Source organism: Octopus sinensis, linkage group LG3 (assembly GCF_006345805.1).
Source record: "Octopus sinensis linkage group LG3, ASM634580v1, whole genome shotgun sequence".
Lineage (NCBI taxonomy): Eukaryota > Metazoa > Mollusca > Cephalopoda > Octopoda > Octopodidae > Octopus > Octopus sinensis.
Window position 1 is genome coordinate 658,934 of NC_042999.1, and position 7,522 is coordinate 666,455.

Consider the following 7,522-nt stretch of genomic DNA (forward strand, 5'->3'; position numbering starts at 1 on the left):
TGCAGAATTTCAAATAATGTGTTCGTGTGTGCCAGTGTGTGTAAGTGTATGTGTGTCTCTTTTTTTGATATTGCTCTACTTATCTATCTATCTATCTATCTATCTATCTATCTATCTATCTATCTATCTATCTATCTATCTATCTATCTATCTGTCTGTCTGTCTGTCTGTCTGTCAATCTATCTATCTATCTATCTATCTATCTATCTATCTATCTATCTATCTATCTATCTATCTATCTATCTATCTATCTATCTATCTATCTATCTATCTATCTATCTAACCTCTCAGGTCAATCTCTCATCAACTTCTTCAAGTATCACTTGAAAAGGAAAGTGAGTGTGGAGAGGCAAGATTTGTCTAGCGAATGTTTCAAAAAGAGATGGGTGAATGTAGCAAGGATGGCACGTATGAATGACGAAGGCCACCTTGAGCATAATCCTATGAACCTGGGAAAAATTTTAAACAGAGGGTTACTTACTTGCAAACAAATGTGTTAACATGTGACATTATTGACCGAGGTTACCGTGGTCTTTTCCGTAGGCTTTTCTTTCCACGGATAAATCTTATCTGCTTTCCCCTCTACACTTTACATCATGACATTTCTGTGATACACGATCCCTATTGATCGTTTTTTCTTTTTCTCCTTTCCCTTTTACGATCCCTTTTGATCAAAAACCTACCCCACTTTTTTCTCCCCAAAAAGAAGAGCTCTACCTTGTAATCTGTCCCGTCTGTGTGCAGCCCTGTGAGGCTAATAAAGAAACCTATCTATCTATCTATTTATATATCTATTTCTGTCTATCTAGCTATGTGGGTGTGACATGCGTGGGGAAAATTATTCCATATAAGTCAACAATATATCAGCTTGAAATGGACTAATATGACTGGGATACATCTGCTACCACTAGTACCTCCATTACCACAAGTAGAAGTAGTAGAAGTAATTTTTGTTGATGTTACTGATGTTGTAGTAGTACAGTAACAACAACAGCATTAATTATTATTTCTATAATTGCTTTAGCAGCTGCAGTGATTAATATTAAAGTCATTATCCCTAATTAAAAATTAAATCTTGTCTACCAATACACCAACACCAACAACAATGATAACAGAATTCGACGCTGAACTTATCAACAGAAATAGTAAAAAAACAAAAAACAATAGCAATAACAATCAACAGACGCGGGCGTGGCTGTGGGTTCAGAAGCTTGCTTCCCAACTACATGATACTTGGTTCAATCCCACTGCGTGGCACCTCGGGGTAAATGTCTCCTACTTTAGCCTCGGAATGACCAAAACCTTGTGAGTGGATTTAGTGGACGGAAACTGAGAAAGAAGTCCATCGTGTGTATATATATGTATATATATATATATATATATATATATATATATATATATATATATATATATATATATATATATATATATATAACTGTGAAAATAATATGGGTAGAAAATTTAGTAAATATTTTCATACCGATAGCTAGCATGGGTAATAAAGACAATAGACAACATATTTTTCATACATGATAGTGTAGAAGCAATTTACGTATTTATACACGACATAGGTGACCTTTGACATGACACCTTACATGCTAGAATCGGCAGTTAAAACCCAAACCATGAATAAGAGCAATTTCAAAAGGAATGAAAATAACAATTTTTTTGTAGTTACCCTCAGACTCGAGTTTCTGTATCAATGTGCAAAATAAAATAATTTGCCATCTGTACTTCTTCAGTGAGGTAGCTAAAATTAATCCATATTTATGCAGCAAATAGCACCGAAAACACACGTGCTTATACATTATACGCACTTATATATTATAATTTTCAAGTCCACCACGCAAGCACAGTTACATTCGACAGCAAATAGTAATAAAATTTAAAATTGCGAACCATAAAGGCTTTGAAACTATGAAAACTTTACTGTGAAAATAATAAGGTCTTATTTCGACAAGAAATGGAAACAGAATTAAAAGATGATAATGAAAATAGTAATAATAATAATAATAATAATAATAATAATAATAATAATAATAATAAGTACAACATCCCGCCCCCCAAATATATGGCACACTAGGCATAACAACAACATGAACTTCCAACCCTGTTGTCTCTTGAGGTCTCTGGGTGAGACTTGGAGCCAACTTGTACAAATATAAAGCAAAAGTCAAACATAGAATAATAATAATAATGATAATAATAATAATAATAATAATAATAATAATATAATAATAATAATAATAATAATAATAATAATAATAATAATGATAATAATAATAATAATAATAATGAAGTCAATCTCAGAATTTTGAAATGGTCTCTGTAGGAACAAGTTATCCCACACCTTTTCCTAATATTTTATCAACTGATTCCACGAGGTCGACATTGGTTTTCGTCATTTTGGGGTCGATAAATTAATTACCAGTTGCGTAGTGGGGCCGATCTTATCGACCTGCCTCTCCCCCCAAATTTTGGGCCTTGTGCCAAAAGTAGAAAAGAATATGATACCAACGGAAACTGTCGGCTGTGGGGCTGTTGTCATTATTTTGAATAAAAACCACAGAATAATGAATCAGAAACAACGACATTTATAGCAACAACAACAACAACATCGACAGCATCGACGGATGGATGAATGCGCATCCAGGTTCAGCGGTTGCGTAGGAAGTCGGGGAGGAGAAACAGGAAGAAAGAGTGAGAGAAAGTTGAAGCGAAAGAGTACAACAGGGGTCGCCACCCTACCCCCCTGCTGCAGCTTCGTGGAGCTTATAAGCACAGTAACATTGTTCGCAATGGCAGAAGCAGCAGCAGCAGTGGAGGCGCAATGGCCCAGTGGTTAGGGCAGTGGACTCGCGGTCAGAGGATTGCGGTTTCGATTCCCAGACCGGGCGATGTGTGTATTTATTGAGCGAAAACACCTAAAGCTCCACGAAGCTCCAGCAGGGGGGTGGGGTGGCGACCCATGTTGTACTCTTTCGCTTCAACTTTCTCTCACTCTTTCTTCCTGTTTCTTATCCCCGACTTCCTACGCAACCACTGAGCCTGGATGCGCATTCATCCATCCGTCGATGCTCTCGGTGTCGGGGGTTGACCTGCTTTCTCTTCTGCGGGGCTTACGAATAGCAAAGGACTACGTTTCGGACTTCTCCCATCTTGCGAGCTCTAGGACGAAGACCGTTCGCTCAACAGCAACATCAACAGCAGCAACAACAGCAGCAACAGCAGTGACAAGAACAACAACAAATACATCAACAACATCATCATCATATGCAATAACTACAACAAAAGTAAATGGATGAATAATCTTTTCTACCCTAGGCACAAAGACTGAAATTTAGGGGGAGGGGACCAGTCGATTAGATCGACCCCAGTACACAACTGGTACTTAATTTATCGACCCGAAAGGATGAAAAGCAAAGTCGATTTCGGCGGAATTCGAACTCAGAACGTAAGCACAGACGAAATACCTATTTCTATTTTTTACTACCCACAAGGGGCTAAACATAGAGGGGACAAACAAGGACAGACAAACGGATTAAGTTGATTACATCGACCCCAGTGCGTAACTGTTACTTGTTTAATTCACCCCGAAAGGATAAAAGGCAAAGTCGACCTCGGCGGAATTTGAACTCAGAACGCAGTGGCAGACAAAATACCGCTAAGCATTTCGCCCGGCGTGCTAACGAATCTACCAGCTCTCCGCCCAGTACATGGACGAATAATGACCATATCAGTAAACTAGCGAAAATCCCAAAGTAATCTTGAAAATTCAGGCGTCCCCAGGATGAAATTTAAATGACACTTCATTGAAATCTATAAACTTTCAACTTCATTGAACTCTATAAACACTCTCCTATCTTCTCTTCATATTCCTTCGCGACAACACTTTCCTTTTGTTAACATTGTTCTCTCTATACCGCTTCCTCATTCCATTATCTCTGAGACTATCTCCGTCCCATTTTCTCCCTTTACTTTTCATAGTCTTTTTCTCAACGCACTCTCTGTTTTGCTTCCATCGTTCTCTCTACACCGTTTCTTCCAACGCCCACCCTATCATTTTCTCCATCGTTCTTTTATTCGTTCTCTGCAAACACACTCCTGTTTATTAACAACGTTCTTTCTGTATTGCCTTCTTTCTCTCTAATCACTAAAAGCTGTCTCTCTTTCCCATTTTCATCTTCGCTTTCTGCCTCCCCCTTTCTCGTCTCTCTCATTTTCTCTTCATTCATTACACATATTTAGCTATGTGGAGGCGCAATGGCCTACTGGTTAGTGCAGCGGACAAGTGATCATTGGATTGCGGTTTCGATTCCCAGACCGGGCTTTGTGACTGCTTATTAAGCGAAAACACTTAAAGCTCCACGATGCTCCAGCAGGGGTGGTGGTGAACCCTGCCGTACTCCTTTACCACAATTTTCTCTCACTCTTTCTTCCTCTTTGTGTTGTAGCTGTGTTTCAAAGATCCAGTCTTGCAACACTCCGTATCACACTGAATCTCCTCGAGAACTACGTTAAGGGTACACGTATCTGTGGAGTGCTCTGCCACTTACACGTTAATTTCACGAGCAGGCTGTTCCGTTGATCGGGTCAACTGGAACCCTCGTCGGAACTGACGGTGTACCACAATATTTAGCTGTATGTCTTACGTCCTTTTTCATAATGATTAATTAGGTTCATGTTTGGTTCATGTTGTACTAATTAAATTTTGTCTTTTACTGTCAGTCTCTCTCTTTCCCATACACAGCGATTTCTACCAACCTAGGTAGCAAGCTAGAAACCCACGTAACGTCCTACCTACCTAATAGCCTACATATGTATGTATATATGCATGTATATATGTATTTATGTATGTATATATGTATGTATGTATGTATGTATGTATGTATCTCTCTCTCTGTCACTCTCTCTCTCTCTCTCTATATATATATATATATATATATGTAACTATGTATGTATATTTTCTATGTATCAATGAAACTATCCAGCCATCCAGCCATCCAGCTATCTATCTATCTGTCTAACTATCTGTCTATCTCTCTGTCTATCTATCTATGAATCTATGATACTTTCTTTTCTTCTATGAATCTTTAAAACTCTATATCTATCCATCTTATCTATACGTCTGCTTATCAATCAATCAACCACTCAATCTAACCATCTATGTATCTGTCTAACCCCATATTTATCAATCTCTCTATTCCTTCATCAAAATATCTACATCTCTCTCTCTCTCCCTCTATCTACCTCTCTCTCTCTCTTTATCTATCTATCTATCTATCTATCTATCTATCTATCTATCTATCTATCTATCTATCTATTTATTTATTATCAAACTATCTATCTATCTATCTATCTATCTATCTATCTATCTATCTATCTATCTATCTATCTATCAATCTATCTATCTATCTATCTAACTATCTATCTATCTTTCTATCTATCTATCCATCTATCTATCTTACTCATTCACTTGTCCCTCTATCTCTCTTCCTTAGTGTCATCCTGTCTTTCTCCTGAACACACTTCTTTCCCATCACCCATTGCCCCCATACCATCACCTTCTTTTTCCCTCTTCCCATCATCCGACTCATTCATCGTCTTTCCAAAATTATATCCTGTTCATTTGACAGCTATACATCTCCCTTATTCCCAGGCAGTACATCATAGAAACAACAATAAAAGTAAAGATCATCGTGATCGTCATCATCATCATCATCATCATCAACAACAACAACAACAGCAGAAGTAGCAGCAGTAGCAGCAGTCCAGTATCCTTCTTAATAAGGCGGAATCTCAACGTGGTTGATCGCTCTGCTAGAAAGAGCAGCGGAATCTTCCTCGAATTATATATATCCTTCCATCTCAGACGTTACGATCGCAACTGAAGTGCTTTTCATCATATATGCTTTCTATAAGGGATGACTTCATACTAAACAACAATAATGATATCAAATATATAAACCAGTGGTTCCAAACCTGGGGTACGCGGACCCCTGGTCGTCCGTAAAGGCAGTACTGGGGGTGCGTGAACTAAATTCAAAATTTCATATATATATATATCAGTCGCCATGATAGATCGTTAGCCACTACACACATTTTTTTCTCTCATTGTTGTTTCTTTGTCCCTTTCTGTAGAAGAGCGTAGGCTCGAAACGTAAAAGACTTTTTCTAATCCTGAGCGTTATACTAATCCATCTGTTTATTTTGTACACCACCTGTCTTCGTCTTTTGGTTTTTAGTAAACTCTCCCTATATGTATATAGACACACATATATATTTTTTCTTTTATTTGTTTGTCATTTGACTGTGGCCATGCTGGAGCACCGCCTTTAGTCGAGCAAATCGATCCCAGAACTTATTCTATCAGTCTCTTTTGCCGGACAACTAAGTTAGGGGGTGTAAACACACCAGCATCGGTTGTAAAGCGATGTTGGGGGGACAAACGCAGACACAAACATACACACATACATTTATATATATATACATACATATATACGACGGACTTCTTTCAGTTTACGTCTACCAAATCTAGTCAGAAAGCTTTGGTCGGCCCAAGGCTATAGTAGAAGACACTTGCTCAAAGTGCCACGCAGTGTGACTGAACCCTGAACCATGTGGTTCGTAAGCAAGCTACTTAACACACAGCCAGTGAGATTGATTGAATAGTGTTGTACATAGGATAAAAGTGTGGGAGTTTGGCGGGGCATGTTTATTTTCAAACAACACTTCTTTTAGTGCTGTTGACACCGGTGGATTGAATAGTACTGTCCGGGTGTCGAAACCATGATGATATCCGTGGGGCAGCTGATGACGGACGCATGTTGGTTTGTTGTTATGTTTGTTTTTGTATATGTGGAATAGTGTTATAGCACATCATTTTGACAGATATATATATATATATATAAAGGTAGCATATTAAAAGGGGTTCGTGGGAAAACTCATTTAAATAAAAAGCCTGGGAACCACTGGTGGGAGCCACTGTGTAAAAGTTGGGGAACCACTGATATAAACTCTGGTTTAACTTTATGTGCAATAAATGGCTTATTCGTTTTCAAAACATCAAATATGTTAATTATTTTTTTTAATATGCAATTCTTAATAATATTTGATTCTGAAAATATACTAGAATTTGTTTTAAACATCGAATGGCTGAGGGCCCATTCAAGTTAAATGGGAACGAAAGGGGTCAACAGTTAAGGAGTGGTTACAAAACACTAATAAAAAAGGTAAAGATATTTTCTCGTGTGATACCTATTTCTTTATTACCCACAAGGGGCTAAACATAGAGGGGACAAACATGGACAGACATAGGTATTAAGTCGATTATATCGACCCCAGTGCTTAACTGGTACTTAATTTATCGACCCCGAAAGGATGAAAGGCAAAGTCGACCTCGGCGGAATTTGAACTCACAACGTAACGGCAGCCGAAATACCGCAAAGCATTTCGCCCGACGTGCTAACGATTCTGCCAGCTTGCCGCCTTTCTCGTGTGATACGGACACATAGGGGCCGGT